The 16,515-nt window shown below is 37.3% G+C and overlaps 1 protein-coding gene across 1 annotated transcript in view; it reads left to right on the top strand.

The window, feature by feature from the left end:
* The first annotated feature begins 883 nt into the window (after positions 1 to 883).
* LOC134527267 (peroxisome biogenesis factor 2) overlaps positions 884 to 16,515 on the top strand; it is a 386,335-nt gene continuing 370,703 nt past the window's right edge. Inside the window, exon 1 of the mRNA XM_063359796.1 lies at positions 884 to 904. The gene's annotated coding sequence lies outside the window, so the exon portion shown is untranslated. The remainder of the gene's footprint in view (positions 905 to 16,515) is intronic.

The raw sequence follows: 16,515 nt of genomic DNA, 5'->3' as shown, positions 1-16,515 counted from the left end.
TTAAAGGCACGTGAAGAAACGGCATTCGCTTCTGTTCTGAACGGGAGGCCTCGCACTGAATCACACCCAGTGAGCCATTTCGGGTCTAAACCCAAGACTGCCAGGTTACCTATAACACTACCGGACGAATTATGTTTAAATAAACACCAACAACACGACTTTGATTTGTCTTGAATGAGTCATGTCAGCGGACATGTGCTTCGCTCGGAATTACCATGTAACCCTTAATGTATATTTTGTGTACAATTATTTTTTCATGCGGTAAATAAGAGATGCGGAGCGCTGCAGGAAGTCCAGACTTTCTGCACGGACTGTAATGTCACGGGCAGAACTAAATGCTTATTAGTTTGATAACTTTTACAAGTGTTCCCGTATTACAGTAGAATTTATGTAATAATTTTTTATTGAAACTATCGTATGTTTTCTTCGCATCTAATAATTATTTAAGTAATTATAATGAAATATTACTTTTTGTATTGATCATGGATCTAACCACGGTCTATAATCGTTGGAATAAATTTTTTTTAACAAGTGATATTTTGATGAATTTTTTTAATATAATCCCGAATTTCTAGCTTAATAAATAGGGATGTTTAGATGGTAGCCAAGGTGGCCGACAAAATGGCGGATGTCCTGGAAATAAATTATTACTGTACCTTAGCGGGTAAAAATTAAACTAACATGGCGGTAACTCACACTAGCAGACGAAAACAATACGTCGGATCCAAGATGGTGACCTCCATCAGACGATAAGAAGATTGCGGACGTGATGTTATATTGGCTGGGGCAATTAATACATAGGCATTAATGGTGGGAGGTCAGTCTGTTGGTGTTCTTCGTGGAGGAAGAATTCGTCTTCTTTTTTTTTAGCTCTCACCGGGATCGATTTGAAAACTCAATTAATGTAAGTGCTTGTTTATTTTTTATATGTATATTTAATTGTTTTACATACAGTATTTCTTTTAGAACATAATTAATAATTGTGATTTTAATTATAGTAGACTATTTAAAAAAATGCCTTTTTTTATATATTTATTTATTTTTATTTAAAAAAGATATTGAAATTCAAGATGTAACCGTAACTAAAATTCCAAAAGTTACTTTACAATTAAAATTGGCGACTATGGCATCCTGATTGTCACGGTCATGAATGAGCTGAGTGCTTTATGGCACCTTGTGGATAATAACCTTTCAAGCCACTTGTATGTTTGAAGACTAAAACGGGAAATTTTCTCTGGAAACAAGAAATTTTTTCTATAAATTAAGAAATTTTTATTTTGCACATTTTTTTGAGTTTTTTTTTAGCAGAATTGTTTCCTATGATCTGGAAATTTTGGTGAATGTTTGCGAATTTTTGGAACATTTGAAGTATTTTGAAGTTTTTAGTAAATTTTGAAGATCAAGGTCAAAGGTCAAGATTACGTTCAAGGTCATTAAAGATGGCCGTCTGATGTCACAATCCAATATGGCGGACATCGTTTCCCTCTCTGCACCTAGAACCCAGGCGCCGGAGCCCCAAATTTATACTACTTATATACTACTATTATTATTAAGAGTTTAGTTGCTTATTTCTGCATATGAATACATAACAAACTATCGGAATTAACATTTAAAGTATTTTCTCGTTTAGTAAGGAGTGATTCAATCTCAATGTTGTTTATATTTAACTTTGAAATAAATTTTTACTATCTTTTTTTAAACCCGATATAATAGATTACACAACAGTGAACAGATAGCTTAGCAAACAGCAATTCTAACCACTTAACCAATTAGCAGGTTTACTTTATAGGGCCTTTATACCATTCTCATAAAAAGTAAGTAAAAATCTTTCTACCACATTTTGTATTTTATTTTATCCATCCAAATATTTAAAATCATCTTGAATATATTAAAGCATAGGTACTAGAATTTACTTTCGCTCTTACAGTATAGTTTTTATTAAACGGTTCCGAAAGGAAACATCAGATTTCCTCATTTTATCCATACAAAAACAAACTATTATTACAGACCATAAAAATATGTTTTTTAAACGTTTCTACGCTCGATCTGATGTCGATTAAAACCACAAAATAATTCAAGAATAAAGTAAAATTCTAGTTGTAATTATAATTATAAAATCATATTAAGAAGTGCTTATTTAAATCAGCTTGTATTATTATCGGACCAAACCAACGCGCTTCAGTTTGTTCTCGCCAGCCGGTGAGCCCCGGAGTGGCCCGTGACATTACAGTCCGTGCAGAAAGTCTGGACTTCCTGCAGCGCTCCGCATCTCTTATTTACCGCATGAAAAAATAATTGTACACAAAATATACAATAAGGGTTACATGGTAATTCCGAGCGAAGCACATGTCCGCTGACATGACTCATTCAAGACAAATCAAAGTCGTGTTGTTGGTGTTTATTTAAACATAATTCGTCCGGTAGTGTTATAGGTAACCTGGCAGTCTTGGGTTTAGACCCGAAATGGCTCACTGGGAGTGATTCAGTGCGAGGCCTCCCGTTCAGAACAGAAGCGAATGCCGTTTCTTCACGTGCCTTTAACATAAAATGAGTACCTTACACTGTGTTATTAAAAAGCGTGTTGGTTTTCAATAGAGGGGTGGCATGAAGTCAGCTGGTCATTAAAAAACACTTGAGCGAGTCCTTCAGTATTTGCCAGTGATGTGTATAACAACAAACTCGGTAACGAGCAAATTCATGTGACCTCATTTTGAAAAAAACCCTTATAACACGAAATTCGCGCCGCGGACACAAAATTTAACATAAAATTCTTTTAAATTATGCCACCAATGATAAATATACGCAAATTGATTTATGAACTACATTCCTGGTCGTAAATCACAAATAGTTTCCGCATCCACCGCTATATTCGCTGTCAGAGCAGCTACGTCGACTGTCAAATCATTATATTAGCAGACCGAAATTTAAACTACACAATGAAACGGCTCCGATAAAATAAAAAACTCTTGTAAAAATAGTAAACCCCGGCTTTTCAACTGATTTTAGACAAGGATTTTTTTAATGCTGCCCGTCTTGAAAAAATTCATTAAACAGTTAATACTTTAAGGTTTTCCTTTTTTTTTTATGAACTTTGGTTGCCACCATACTTCACAGATTGCAGCACCGTGGTTGTTACACATTTCCGTCCCTTGACTTCCGTCGCATTTACGAAATTACTCTCCCAAAACGCCGTATTCCAAGAGCTAAGAAGTTACACATCAAAATTCTGTAAGACAAATGTTTTTTACGCACTTGGGTAGAATCAGCGTGGATTCGTGTCTCTTCTGAGCTTCCAAGCCTGCGTTTTTCAGACCTACACTTAATGAAGTTTTCTGTGTTAAATGTTTGATTAATTAACCTGCTAAAAACGTGTATTTTAGGGAAAAAACTAAAGTGTTTTAATAATGTGTTTATTACCGCAGCTACTATTAAAATTATTTGTGACAATTGTTATTTTCAACTAATATTAAATTTTAAATAAGCTTAAACATTACAATTCATGCAAAGAAACAAGTCAACAAAATGATATGCGAATACCCGTGATGAATCCCGAAGAATCTCCCTGATAATCCACTCACGAATAAACAGCGGACTGGCCCCAGCCGCAGAGCCAAAAGATGACATGAACCAACCGGAATGAAGCATAAGATATTCCAGTAGTCTATAAGAATTAAATAAAACTGAATAAGATTATAACATATAGCAAGGATAACCACTCAGCACAGTGGCGTAGCGTGGGTGGGGCGGAGGGGGCGGCCCGCCCCGGGCGGCAGCCCGCGGAGGCGGGTCGCCGGTGAAGCGGGTTGAGATCTGATCTATGATTCATTCATTACATGTGTCAGACACACTATAATGTTCCATTTTTATCTAACATTTTGCGCACCAACTATTTTTTAATATTAATTTAAAAGAAAAACTGCGAAATCACTGACAGAGCTCTTTATAACGTTTGTTTGTTTACATACGAACGGCAACATCGCATCACGCCGCGCCGCCCGGCGTGCGTGAGCCGAGTTGAGCGGCACTCTTTATTATGTTCATTACTCATACAAAATCTTTTGTTTCACGCGTCGGCCCGTGTCGATGCCTCTCTTTCGCACTCATTGAATTTAGTACTACGCATTGTACTGTAAAGTTTGACCTTAACCCAGGGCAAACCAACAACTTCCGCAAACCGGGACACAGTAAAACTCCTATATTGCCCCGTACCGCGAGCGCAGGTAAACCCAAAAAAATATTAAAACCCAAACTAATAGCACGCTTAAAAAATACTAATAAGGTTGCGAACAGTGAGAGGAGGCTGCAAGTTAAAAAGACGCAAAATTTATATGACAATATTTAATATATATATATATATATATATATATATATATATATATATATATATATAATAAAATCGTTTCATCACAAATCGGCGCATCCATCATAAAATACATACCCTATTACTACTTATAAAAAAATAGCTATATAATAATAAAAAGGCATTAAAAATATATAAGAACATATTAATACAAATACAAATACAAATATAGATACGCACCGGGCGTATCACCGCTGTAAATACCAATTAACATAGGCGAAATCTAGCAAAAAATTGACACACCTTAACATGCAAATAAATATACCAAAAATTTAGCAAATTACAAATTATGGGTTTACAAGCCCTTCTCAGTTAAGTCATTTTCTAACGGTCGACGCCTTTTTTCTTCTAGGTCTGGCAGGGATTGGGTGAAACACGCTGAACGTAAAATCCCAGTTTCAGTTTTATTAGTCCGTTAATTTAAATCCCAAAAATCCACAAATTATAGTTTCGCACCAGGGGTCAAAGGGGTCAACGGGGCAGTGGCACGGCTGGCACTTACTTGCTTTTTGACGTCGTGATGTCTGGTCACCAAATACACTCGTTTGCTCACGAGTGTTTTTAATGGCAAACCCTTGCCATTATACGTTACCGTAGCTGCAGGTAATTGTACGGATATGACGAATTCTTCGCCATACCGTCTTGGAGTTTATTTCGGCGCACATAATTCATCCTTGGAAAATCCTCGCGATATTCACACACGCCTCACCAACCACTCGCGTTCATCGTACCAAAGCGTTCTTAATTATATAAATAAACCCCGTTCATATTCAAAAAGGAACACACGTATACAGTTACTTCGATGTGGAACCATCACCATGGCCAACCCGCGTTTTACTTCACGTGCGCGCCCGCCTGGGCCTACCAGGCGACTCCGCTCGCCCGTCTCACCTGACGTCACACAATCAGCTGTTCTGCTCGCGCGCCGTCTAGCGCAGCGATTACCAACATATTCGGTATTGTCCTCGAACTTTCCAGACCAATTTAATAACTTAAAATCTTAAACTTTAAAATAATAAGACTAAACAAGAATTACAAATTTCTTTTTTAAAACAACATATAACAAACTTAAATCCAAAATTTCTCGTATTACCAGGGCATCCGAAAGATTAATAAAATACGTTAACCATTTCTGCCAACATAAACATTATCAAAGGTAGCAGCTGTAGCACACATGCTACAGTACTGATCTTTGTTTGTTTTAGTGCATCGTGAAGTACCGTTACGCAATCACGCTTTACCGTATGTTTGTTTCGCGAGGGTTTCGGATACGGAACGAAAGTCATTTTGATTGTGTTTCGATCTTTTAAATACTGTTGAATCTTCTAAAACTAAACATTTAGAACTTTACCCAATCTTTGAACTAGTTAATGAAAATGAAAAGAGTCAAAGCAAGCGGTGCGGAATTCCGCAAAAAAAAAAAAAAAAAAAGGCTAAGAAAGAAGCAGATGCGAAGAAGTCTCAAGGTGCATTACTGAAATATTTTAGTTCCAGTTCTGGTTCGAAAGCCACGTTAACGTCTTCGGTGGCATCCTGCAGCAGCGGAAGTGATTCCAGTGTAAGTAGGTATATGATTCCTCCATCTAGAATCATGCATGGCCTAGAATTACCCCAGTTATTTATTATTATTTATTTATTGTTTACAAAAGTTACAAAAATTTCTTACATTAGTCTCGCAAAACCTATTCACCTAGGTTTGTCTGCGAGTACGGAGTCACACTCGTTCATTAAATCTTATTCACTTAAAATTGCTCTAATAGCTGTTTGAACATTGATTATTGTTTAAATAGTATGGAGTATATTAACATAAATTACATTGAGTTAAGGTACATCTTTTTAAGTTTACGACTGAATTTTGTCCTGCTACTTGAATTTAAAACTTCAATAGGAGATGTTTTATAAATCTAGTAGTAGTCTAGGAATATATAAATATATATTTTTTTTGTTTTTGGATAACTTGATTATTTATGGTACCTGTCATACAAAGAAAACATAATTTTTCATTTAGCTCAAAAATGGCACCAACGATTTTTCTCAAATTTCTCGTCATTTTATATTTTAATAACATCTATAACATGGCTTACTCAGTCAGTTTTTACCGGGAAACTCTAAAAAAGGTTGCTGCCATACAAAATCAATTTTGTTTGTAAATTTTCCTATAAGCCCGGCAAACCGCGCCGTCACCAAAACCACTTTTGTTTTGTGATAGATAAAATACTTATTTGAAATTCGAACGTGTCCTCCGGCCAATATTCATGGGAATACATAACTTATTTTACAGGTACAAGAAGAAGACGTACCTGCCGTCGCAGTTGGAAGTAGTTCTGGTCCCACCACAGAGCAGGGTCAAGACCAAGTCGACTCATCAAAAGTACCTCAAGCATCTAGTCATAAGCCTGCAGAAAAAGTGAATGTTGCCAAAGAAGACATAATTGAAATCGTACCTTCTGCTCCTGCCGAAATCAAAGATGTGAATCTCGACGATGTAGGTTGCTGGCCTTCTCCTATGACCGACGAAGTAAGAACGCTTCTAGTACGTCGCGGATCTGACTCAGTACAGCACATCGATTCCAAATTTGCCGATGTTGTTCGCTCAGGGACTTCAACGAAAGGCGGTAAAAGTAACCAAAGAGTGGTTCTACAAACCATTATCTAAAGGTGAAAAGGTTCTCCGAACATGGATGGTGTACTCGCCTTTGAAGCAATCCTTGTATTGTTTTTCTTGCAAGCTGTTTGGCAATTCCGGCTCTAACTTCGCATCTGAAGAAGGATTCAACAAATGGTGGAAGCTAAATCCAAGAATAGGAGACCATGAAAATAGCCTGGGCCATGAACAGAGCTTCTTGAAATGGAAGGAGTTTGAAGTTCACCTGAACTGTAAAGCAACCATCGATCAGAAACAACAAGAAGTTTTCGAAAGTGAGTAGAAGAAGTGGAGGGATGTACTGTACAGGTTGCTGAATATTATCCAGTTCTTAGCCAAACAGAATCTGGCCTTCAGAGGACATCGAGAAGACATTCGAGGAGATGATAGTGGCAATCGCGGGAACTTTCTGGAGTTAGTGCACCTCCTAGCTAAATACGACCCTCTTCTAATGGAACACCTGACAAAGATAAAGCTGGGAGCAAGAGTCTCAGTTTCGTATCTATCTCCAGAAACCCAGAATGAATTTATAAACTTACTGGGACAGCAAGTTCGATCCACCATCATCCGTCATATTCAAGAAGCTAAATATTATTACGTAATCTTCGACAGTACACCAGACATCTCCCACAATGACCAAATGAGCCAAGTTCTGCGATACATACATATCGAAGGAGAAAAAGTCGCCGTGGTAGAATCTTTCATTGACTTCTTCGAACCAAAAGGAAAAAATGCAGAAGATCTCAGCAACGATATAATCGCGAAGATAACATCAGACGGACTGGACATACAGAATCTGAGAGGACAGGCTTATGACAATGCTGACACAATTTCAGGGATCCACAATGGAGTTCAAGCCCGGATTAAAGCACTGAATCCGAAAGCTATATTCGTTGCATGCACAAACCACTCACTAAAATTGGCTGGGGTACACGCTGCTTCTGAATCAGTGGATTCCGTGACGTTTTTTGGACCTCTGGAGAAGCTGTTTGCCTTCTTTTCCGCATCAACTGTTCGATGGAACGCTTTGGTTGCCGTCACAGGTCAAGCAGTAAAACGAGTCACTGAAACGCGCTGGAGCGCTCGACATGTAGCTGTCAAGATGCTTAAAAATAAGTTTGAGGTAGTTCTTGAGGTACTGGAACAATTAACAGATTCATCTCAAACTTCCGAAACAAGATCGGGAGCCATTCTTCTCCTGACAGCCATGCAGTAATTTAACTTCCTAACTTTTCTTGGCTTTTGGGCTGCAGTGCTACCTGAAGTAGATGACGCACAGATTTACCTGCAGCAACGAGGACTAAGTGTGGATAAGTGTGCTCAGAAACTCTGCGCTTTGAAAACCCTCTTAGTGGAAAGTAGAGACCGTTTCGTGCAAGAAGCAATTGACTTTGCTAAGACTCTCTGCGAAAAACTCGGAATCGAACTCAAAACGAGAAGAATTCGCAGGAAAAAACGCATGCATGGCGATGAATCTTCTGAAGATGCAGCTTTGTCTCACGAACAGGAAATCCGTCGAGAGATTATCGCATCATTCGACAAGATCATTCAAGAAATGACGACTCGATTCCAGCAAATTCAAGAAATATCGGACAAGTCAGCCAGCGAAACTTTTGGACAGCAAGTTCAAATGTGATCTTTCCCATGTATTAGAAGACATCGACAAGGACGAGTTTCAGATGGAGCGGAAGCGTCTTCAGCAGTTTGTTGTTGTTGCCTGTTCTGAATCAGAGGAAGATATAAGTGGTAAAGGACCACTGGAGCTCCTCCAGTTCATTCAAAAACTGAATCTCGGAATTTCGGTTCCAAATATAGTCATCTTGATTCGTATATATTTGACTTTGGCGATTAGTGTTGCAAGTTGTGAGAGAATTTTTTCGAAGTTGAAGCTAATAAAAAATTACCTCAGGTCTTCTATGAGCTCCGTTAGACTATCAAACTTGGCTATATTGTCGATTGAACAAGAATTGGCTGCTAATATTGATTTTGACAAAGTTATTTCTGACTTCGCTGCTCATAAGGCCCGTAGAATCCGCTTGTAAAACCGCTCATCCTATTTTAACTTCAATAAAAGGTATCTCATTGCATGTGAAATTTAATTTTAATTAAGCACCTATAGAATGGGGGCGGCAAAATGGGTCTCCCGCCCCAGGCGCCGAGATGGCACGCTACGCCACTGGTGGGGGAGAGAGGGTGCAGCCACAAGCAGCACACGCCTCACGCTATCTGCGCGATTCTCGTCTTGCCAGATAGCCGCGTGGAGCGCTGATGCTGCAGGCGCGCGCGTGCGCAGACAGTTTACACCACGGCCGCGAGATAGCGGGTGCCAGATTACCGCAGCGGGCAAACTGCTGAGTGACGCGCGTGGTATAAAGCTTCCCCTGCATACAGGGCTTTCAGCGGACTGGAGAGTTACTGCAGTAGATTTCCCGCTCACTTATTTTCTATGCAATCGAATCCAGTGCATTTACCATTGAATTAATTAACATTCAAACAACGTTGTGCAGTAGGGAATGTTTGTGGCTGACATACATGGTGCCTACAAACGCGTAACACTTTCGCTTGGCCAATATAAATTGAGATTTCATACCGGACTTAGGACACTGGCATTTTTTTTTTACTTTATTAAAACATGTACAGTAAAACTTCTATATATATCATATATATATATATATATATATATATATGTGTGTGTGTGTGTGTGTCAAAACAAGAGTTACAAACTTTGGTAACACCACAATCACTCATTCATAACCTCGTATTTGTTTAAATAGAGGAAATCAATTTTGTGCCCGCTCAGTGACGTATTTATAACCTTAAACTCGCAGTCACTTTCCTGTATAAGCACTTACAAAGAGAGCAGGGAGGCCGTGTCCAAGACTATAGAGCATCCCACTCTTAGATTGCAGTGTGGAAGTAAATGGGCGCATTCTCTCTCTCTCTAACACACGCCGATTGCCGTTAGCACTGTCCTTGTTTCTTCGTGCGTTGTTGCCAAATATCAAACGAAATTTAAAATTTTAATTTTTGGACCAAGCTTTTTTTCAGATTGTATAGAATCAAAATACGCATCAGGCAATGCTTATTTTGAATACTTAACAATATTTTAAGTGTCCGAAAAAATTAAAAAACATAACTTATTCGCTGCGAACTGTTTTGAAGTATTCCGATATGTTTCACATCAAAAAAAGAAAACCTACATGTGTATTTCATTCAGATTTTTTTATTAATAAATTAATGCCTTAGGACGCCACCGAACAAATGTTAAGACAAAAACTGTACAGGTTTCACTTAAATAATTTTTTTAATATATTGAAATGCATTTTCTCACGAACTGACATCAAAAAGTTGACCCGCGGAAAAAAATTTTTCTATTAAAGATATTTGGGGGACGAAAGCGAGAAAAATGTTCACAATGAATTGAATTAGTTTTTAAAAGCAGCCCCATCACAATTGCTTCTACAGTTTCCGTGGAAATAGCTGTTAAAGATGTGTCTTATCAGTACAAGAGCGCGCGCTGCCGTCGTAAGAGGAAACAGGGTCGTGTGTTTAGATAAGTGGGGTTCTGTCCTACAAGCAATTTCAAATACATGGCTTCCTTAGTCAACAAAAAATATTATATTCGATTCTTGAACATAATATGTAAAATGTATGAAATAACTACGAAGGAATTCAATAGCGATCATGGTACAAAATTTTGAATTACTTTTCTATCCTTCTCAACACCAAGCATCTTATCAAACATTGTTTTAGACAAAGTTTTGGAAAATAACTATGATATTATTACAAATAATTTAAACAGATTTGATAAGGTGTCTACTAAGGCAGTTACGTTTTTTTGTCCGGTGAAAATTTTTTTCGAACCCATGCAGTTTTGGCTGGTCGTATCAAAAATGTATTTAGAAAACATTTTTCGGCATTAGGTAATCCGAGTCATCATACGTTAAAACGGATTCGATATTATTCATATTATGGGAGTTGTTGCGATTTTTCTGTTTTTCAAAAAATCTTCCCCATTTCGAACCAATTGTTCGGATTTTTCCCATAACTTACTCGACCGAGAATTTCCATTACCGTATTTTATTTATCATTTTGGACATGACTTGTCCAAAAATACGGCATTTATCGGGCCCATGAAAATGTGATATATTTATATATATATATATATATATATATATATATATATATATATATATATATATATGGGGTTTTTAGAACAGAAAAGCAAACTATAAGAAATTTTCGTCTACAATAGGTAGTTTTTATTTGAAATTTACATAAAAGTGGTATTATTACAATTTTATATGTGTAATAGTATAAAATATTATAAATTACGATATGATTTCTTAAAATGCTTCTTGTTCGATCCAAATTACAAATACACGCATCTCCTGAAATTCGTAATGTGTTAGAGATTTGGCAACAGCGCGCGCCATAAGCCGTGTACTTTAATCTAAGAGTGGGACGGGCTATATCTCCATACTCGGCGAAGGGAAAGGTCTCCCCGCCTCCTCGTCATGGGAATGTGAAGGTCGCAGTGCCGTCGCCGTGTCTTCACGCTTCGCTCGGTGGGTTGTGGCTGCGACACCGGGGACGACGCTTCCGATAAGTGATACTGCTACCCTATCACTTGATTAGCTCGAAGTGTGCGGTTATAAGGTGTGACTAAAATAGTGTAGATGTTTGTTCGAAAGTATGGAGGGGATCACCAACCTCCTGTAGCAACTTGGGTACGCACGTGGAAATAGTAATGAGTAGGTAGTGTATTCATTTGTAGTGAAGGTCACGCTAGGCAGTTGCCGGCTTAGCAGATGCAAGGGGGACGCTCCCTTGTATGCTGGAAGGGAAGGGGGCGTTCTAATGTCACATTATGGATACAGTGTTTTCACGCCACGCCACCGATTCCGAATTCGTGTTTACGTTATAACATATTATTTTAATAATTATATTAACAATGTCTTCAAAATAACTTAGAATACAAACTAAAACTTCAAATACATTGCAATTCAAAAAATAATATAATGGTGGTTGTTTAACGCAACCTGTGAATATCATTGTTACACATATTTTATGGTTAATACTATGCCAATAACATTCATAATCTGAGAGTAAATGGATAAACATAGAGTGATCTCAGTGAAGTAACACTAAGAAAACTAAAGCACAATTTAAAATTGAAGAGGGCCGATTATTTATACAATAGTGATAACTAAGTAACACGTATAAAATGGAGTGTTTTGCTAACATTTTGTGTTACATATGAATATAAACGTTGCTATGTTTTACCTTTGTTAACTTATTAATTTTTAAAAATACTTTAACAAAAACTTAATTTTCATTACCAATTTAATGAGTTTATCCACACAATTCAAACCCCGTTGTATACACTCTAATATTTTTAATTTTAAGGAAACAAATACTTCGCAGTATCCCTACCTGTATATTAAAGCAATTTCTGCATGGAAAAATATTATAACGAAAACTATTTGAACAGTACGATTTTAATTTATATTCTTTTTTAGTGAAAAATATAGAGAAGTTGTGTTTTAATATTTTTGACGTGACGTCTAATAAATCGATGAACGCCGGCTGCACTCACGAAAAAGGGTCCCGTTACGCACATTGTCCCGTTTCGCTGTGTCCCGTTACGCTCATTTTATATTGCTCTTTGCTAACCTGAACCTCCTAGCATTGCGACCGTGTCCGTGGCGTAATTCTGTTTTAATGGATTTCAATGTAACATTGCCATTGCTCTTTGCTAACCAGTTCCTCCTAGCATTGCTGCAGAGTCCGTTTCGCAAATATCTCTCTTCCACTCGATTGGAACAACCATAGATTTGACTTTTTCGAGGCACATTAAACTTGAAACACTCCCATTCGTTTCCTACGTTTCCTATCATCGTCCTATCCTTAACAGAATAACATAGATTGGAAGAAGTTAAATAGCAAACATGTATAAAAGTTATAGTTAAAATAATCTCTTCGTTAAGGTAATAAACATATTTGAATTAATGAGTACAAATAAAATTAAATTTATCAATTAAATTGTAGATTTAATTTCACTCCTTCTTTGTATCCATACCAAATAGTGATAATTCAATAAAAATTGGTTGTCTGTAAAGTCGTTTTACGGACGATAGTTTAACGTGACAATGTAATACAAAACATTGATGAAATGATTGCATAATTTTATGAATAAAATGTAATCATATTTATTGAATTATCACTATTTTGTATGGATACAAAGAAGGAGTGAAATGAAATCTACAATTTAATTGATAAATTTACTTTTATTTGCACTCATTAATTCAAATATGTTTATTACCTTAACGAAGAGATTATTTTAACTATAACTTTTATACATGTTTAATATTTTACTTCTTCAATCTGTGTTATTTTGTTAAGAGTCAGTAATAGCCCTGGAGAAGAAGTTATGCGAGAAGTGATGTAACTTCCATTATAACAGAAAAACGTAGCTACCTGAAATTGTATAATTTTTTGTGTGTGTGCATGCATGTCCAATAAACGCTTCCAATTTTAAAAAAATAAATATTTTTTTTAAAATTGTGCTTTAAAAAAATTAATAAATTTCCCTTAAATCGACAATTTTGAGTACAATAATTTTGTACTTCTGCAACTGGTAGATAAATTTTGCCAAACAAAGAGCAAAGTCAGTGAATTTTAAATAATGAATTACTTAACTGGAACTCTTAATTTTTTTTTGTTAAGAGGATTCATCATAGGGAAAATATTTCTGCTCTGCCTTTTCGGTAGTCTTCGTACGTGACGTGGTGGGAAGAAGGTTGAGAAAGTCAGTGGGGAGCAAGGCAGGCGAGGATGAGCTGTAAAATCAGCGGGAGGTCTGGGATTACCGGGGAAGGGGGGGGGGGGGGGGTTTAAAAGGTCTTACAATGGCTTGGGTAAAGTGGTTGAGGTTGAACGTGAAGGAAAAGGGGGGAGGGGGAAGGTCCCAATGATTCTATTCCCTGCACCAGATTGTAGTTTTCTGTATCATCTTTAGTTACTGCAGCACAAAAAATAAATCTGTGAATCATTCAAAGCTTTCCATAAGGTATCTGTAATGCATGATGAAGTGATAAATGAAAAATAATCACATAAAATTTAAAAATTATATTCAAAATAAAAAATGTCAAAACATTTGTTTCATAACATATTATTTAGATTTAATACATTTGCAGACCTTTGATAATAGAAACGGGTACAACACTTCGCTTACAGATATACTTAAAAATCGCCTACACAGTTGTGAAAGTAAAAAAATGCATATAAATAGATATACAATTTTGTTGACTAAACTATTTAATAAAATCCATAACTAGTAAAAAAAAACTTTGTGCACAATATTCAAACCATACACTTTACATAACAATAACACAATCTATAGTTGTGCAAATTATCTGTGTTAAATAATGTTTGTAAAAAAATATATCATTAACATTTATTAAAATACCAGACACTTTTGTATTAAACCAAATAAAATAAAATCAATTATACTTATTTTGTAAACTTATATTATTACCCTTTATTTTATTTGTTGAGAGATAAACATGAAACAGTAAATTATAAAACCATTACAGAATGGCAATTTTAACTGTTAAAGATATTAACATTATCAAACAACACTTTAAAATAAATATAGCGCGCTTTCGCGGTCATTGCTTTGCCTTTGGGTTCTAGCCGCGTTACATTGGAAGTTATTTCGGCGTTGCGGAGTGCATTGCAGCCTCTATCTTTAGGGAAGCAGAAGCAGTCGTTTCTTACCTACTGACAGCAACAGTAAGTAATAGGTTACTGACGAACAGTAGGTAGTAGGTTACTGAGAGTAACAGTAGGTAAGAAGCGACTTCTGCTGCTGCCCTGAAGATGGAGGCTGCAACGCACTCCGAAACGTCGGAAAGAACTTCCATTGTGACGCGGCTAGAACCCAGAAGACAAGAACATCTATTAAAATGTTTCTAGTTGATTTGATTACTTAATGTATTTTAGTATATTCTTCCTTATTACCATAATGTTCCTGATTTGTTATGAAGTCGCTTGAAGTCTCGATTATCAATGACTCCGACATCTTATCATGTGTATCATCGGCCAAACATTATTACATTTGCAAGAGGAATTACCTTGAAGCTGGGTGTAAGTGGGATCGATGTAACTTCAACTGGTTAAGTGGGAACCAATGGTGTACCATTCCAGTATGATACAACAGCAGTTGTAAAAATGTTGTTATATTAGAAAAAAAATGAAAGTAGAAAAAAATATATTTTATTCATTAAACAAAAATGATAATATATTAAGGTACAAATAGATATAACAAATGTGCAGACAATACCCATTAATCGTTATGGTTTTTACAAACATGAGTATAAAACAGATGGTTGAAAAGAGAGCATCATGAACAATTTGCGCAATGAAAATGCGCCTGACGTAACACGTATTTAAGTACTGCGCATAAGGAAAATTCTTTTAATTAATGTACATTTAAAAGACCTTAGCAAGCAGACAAAAGTCGTATAAAAGTCTCACGCAGAGCAAATTCGTTATCAAGCAATTAAGTATAAATATTAAGGCTTTAAATTATACATTAAGTTTACACGCAACATAAGTTTTCATGGCAAATTTAAATGGGAATCGCGAACCCCAGCTAAAAGACATTAAATCAAAAAATATTACGACAGGGAGGAAGCCCAATGCGCAAAACAAATAATCAAGCAAACACTCATGTAAATTAAGGTCGGTGATAAATGGAACATCCAACAAAATTAGGTACAAGACCCATCTAGACCACTCAATCAAGAGCAGAAGGCTCGTAAGAAAGAAGTAAACAGACCATTAATGCACGCGGAAATTACAAGGCAGAGATCCATTGTGGATTTAAAGCGAAGCTTCTAACATAACTAATCAACCATGAGCATAAGTAGCGCGGCCTCCTCCCAGCGGACTGCCTACGAGCGAGAGTGACTGAAGACAGTGCCGGCCTAAGCAAACTCGCGGCCTTATATAAAGGCGAACTGTCTTTCGAGAACAATAGAGAAAAGCGGCGGAGGGGAAGGTTCGAGAAACGAGGAGAAGGGAAGACGGGAAGCCTCGGGAAAGGAGGGGAAGTGCGGAGGGGAAGGCTGGGGCAAGGTGGAGAGGGGGAAAGGATGGAGGGGAAGGGAGCGCTCTGCTAGCCCGGGAGGCGGCAACTGCTGCAACCCCCCCCCCCTTAAGTGGCCCTACCCTGAGAGCATAAGATCACGAAGTCGAAGAACAATGCGAAGCCACGCAAGCTGCAAAAACATGGATGCTGGAACACCAGCATGAAGAAATCTTTAGCGGCTCGCAGCTCGAGCCGAAACGTTGACGAGTCCAGAAGCGGGGCAGAAGACGCCATCAGTGTCGCTTGGTGCAGGGAATCCGCGAGTCTCAACCACCCAGGCCTAGGTGGGACTCCAGCGGAACCCGCCGTAGACCGAAGTGCCGAGGCAGGCAATCCAGAGCGGCAATCGTCGTA

This window comes from Bacillus rossius, chromosome 1 (assembly GCF_032445375.1).
Source record: "Bacillus rossius redtenbacheri isolate Brsri chromosome 1, Brsri_v3, whole genome shotgun sequence".
NCBI classification, from domain to species: Eukaryota; Metazoa; Arthropoda; class Insecta; order Phasmatodea; family Bacillidae; genus Bacillus; species Bacillus rossius.
The sequence above is the reverse complement of the archived record's forward strand: the minus strand, read 5'-3'. Positions and strand labels throughout refer to the sequence as shown.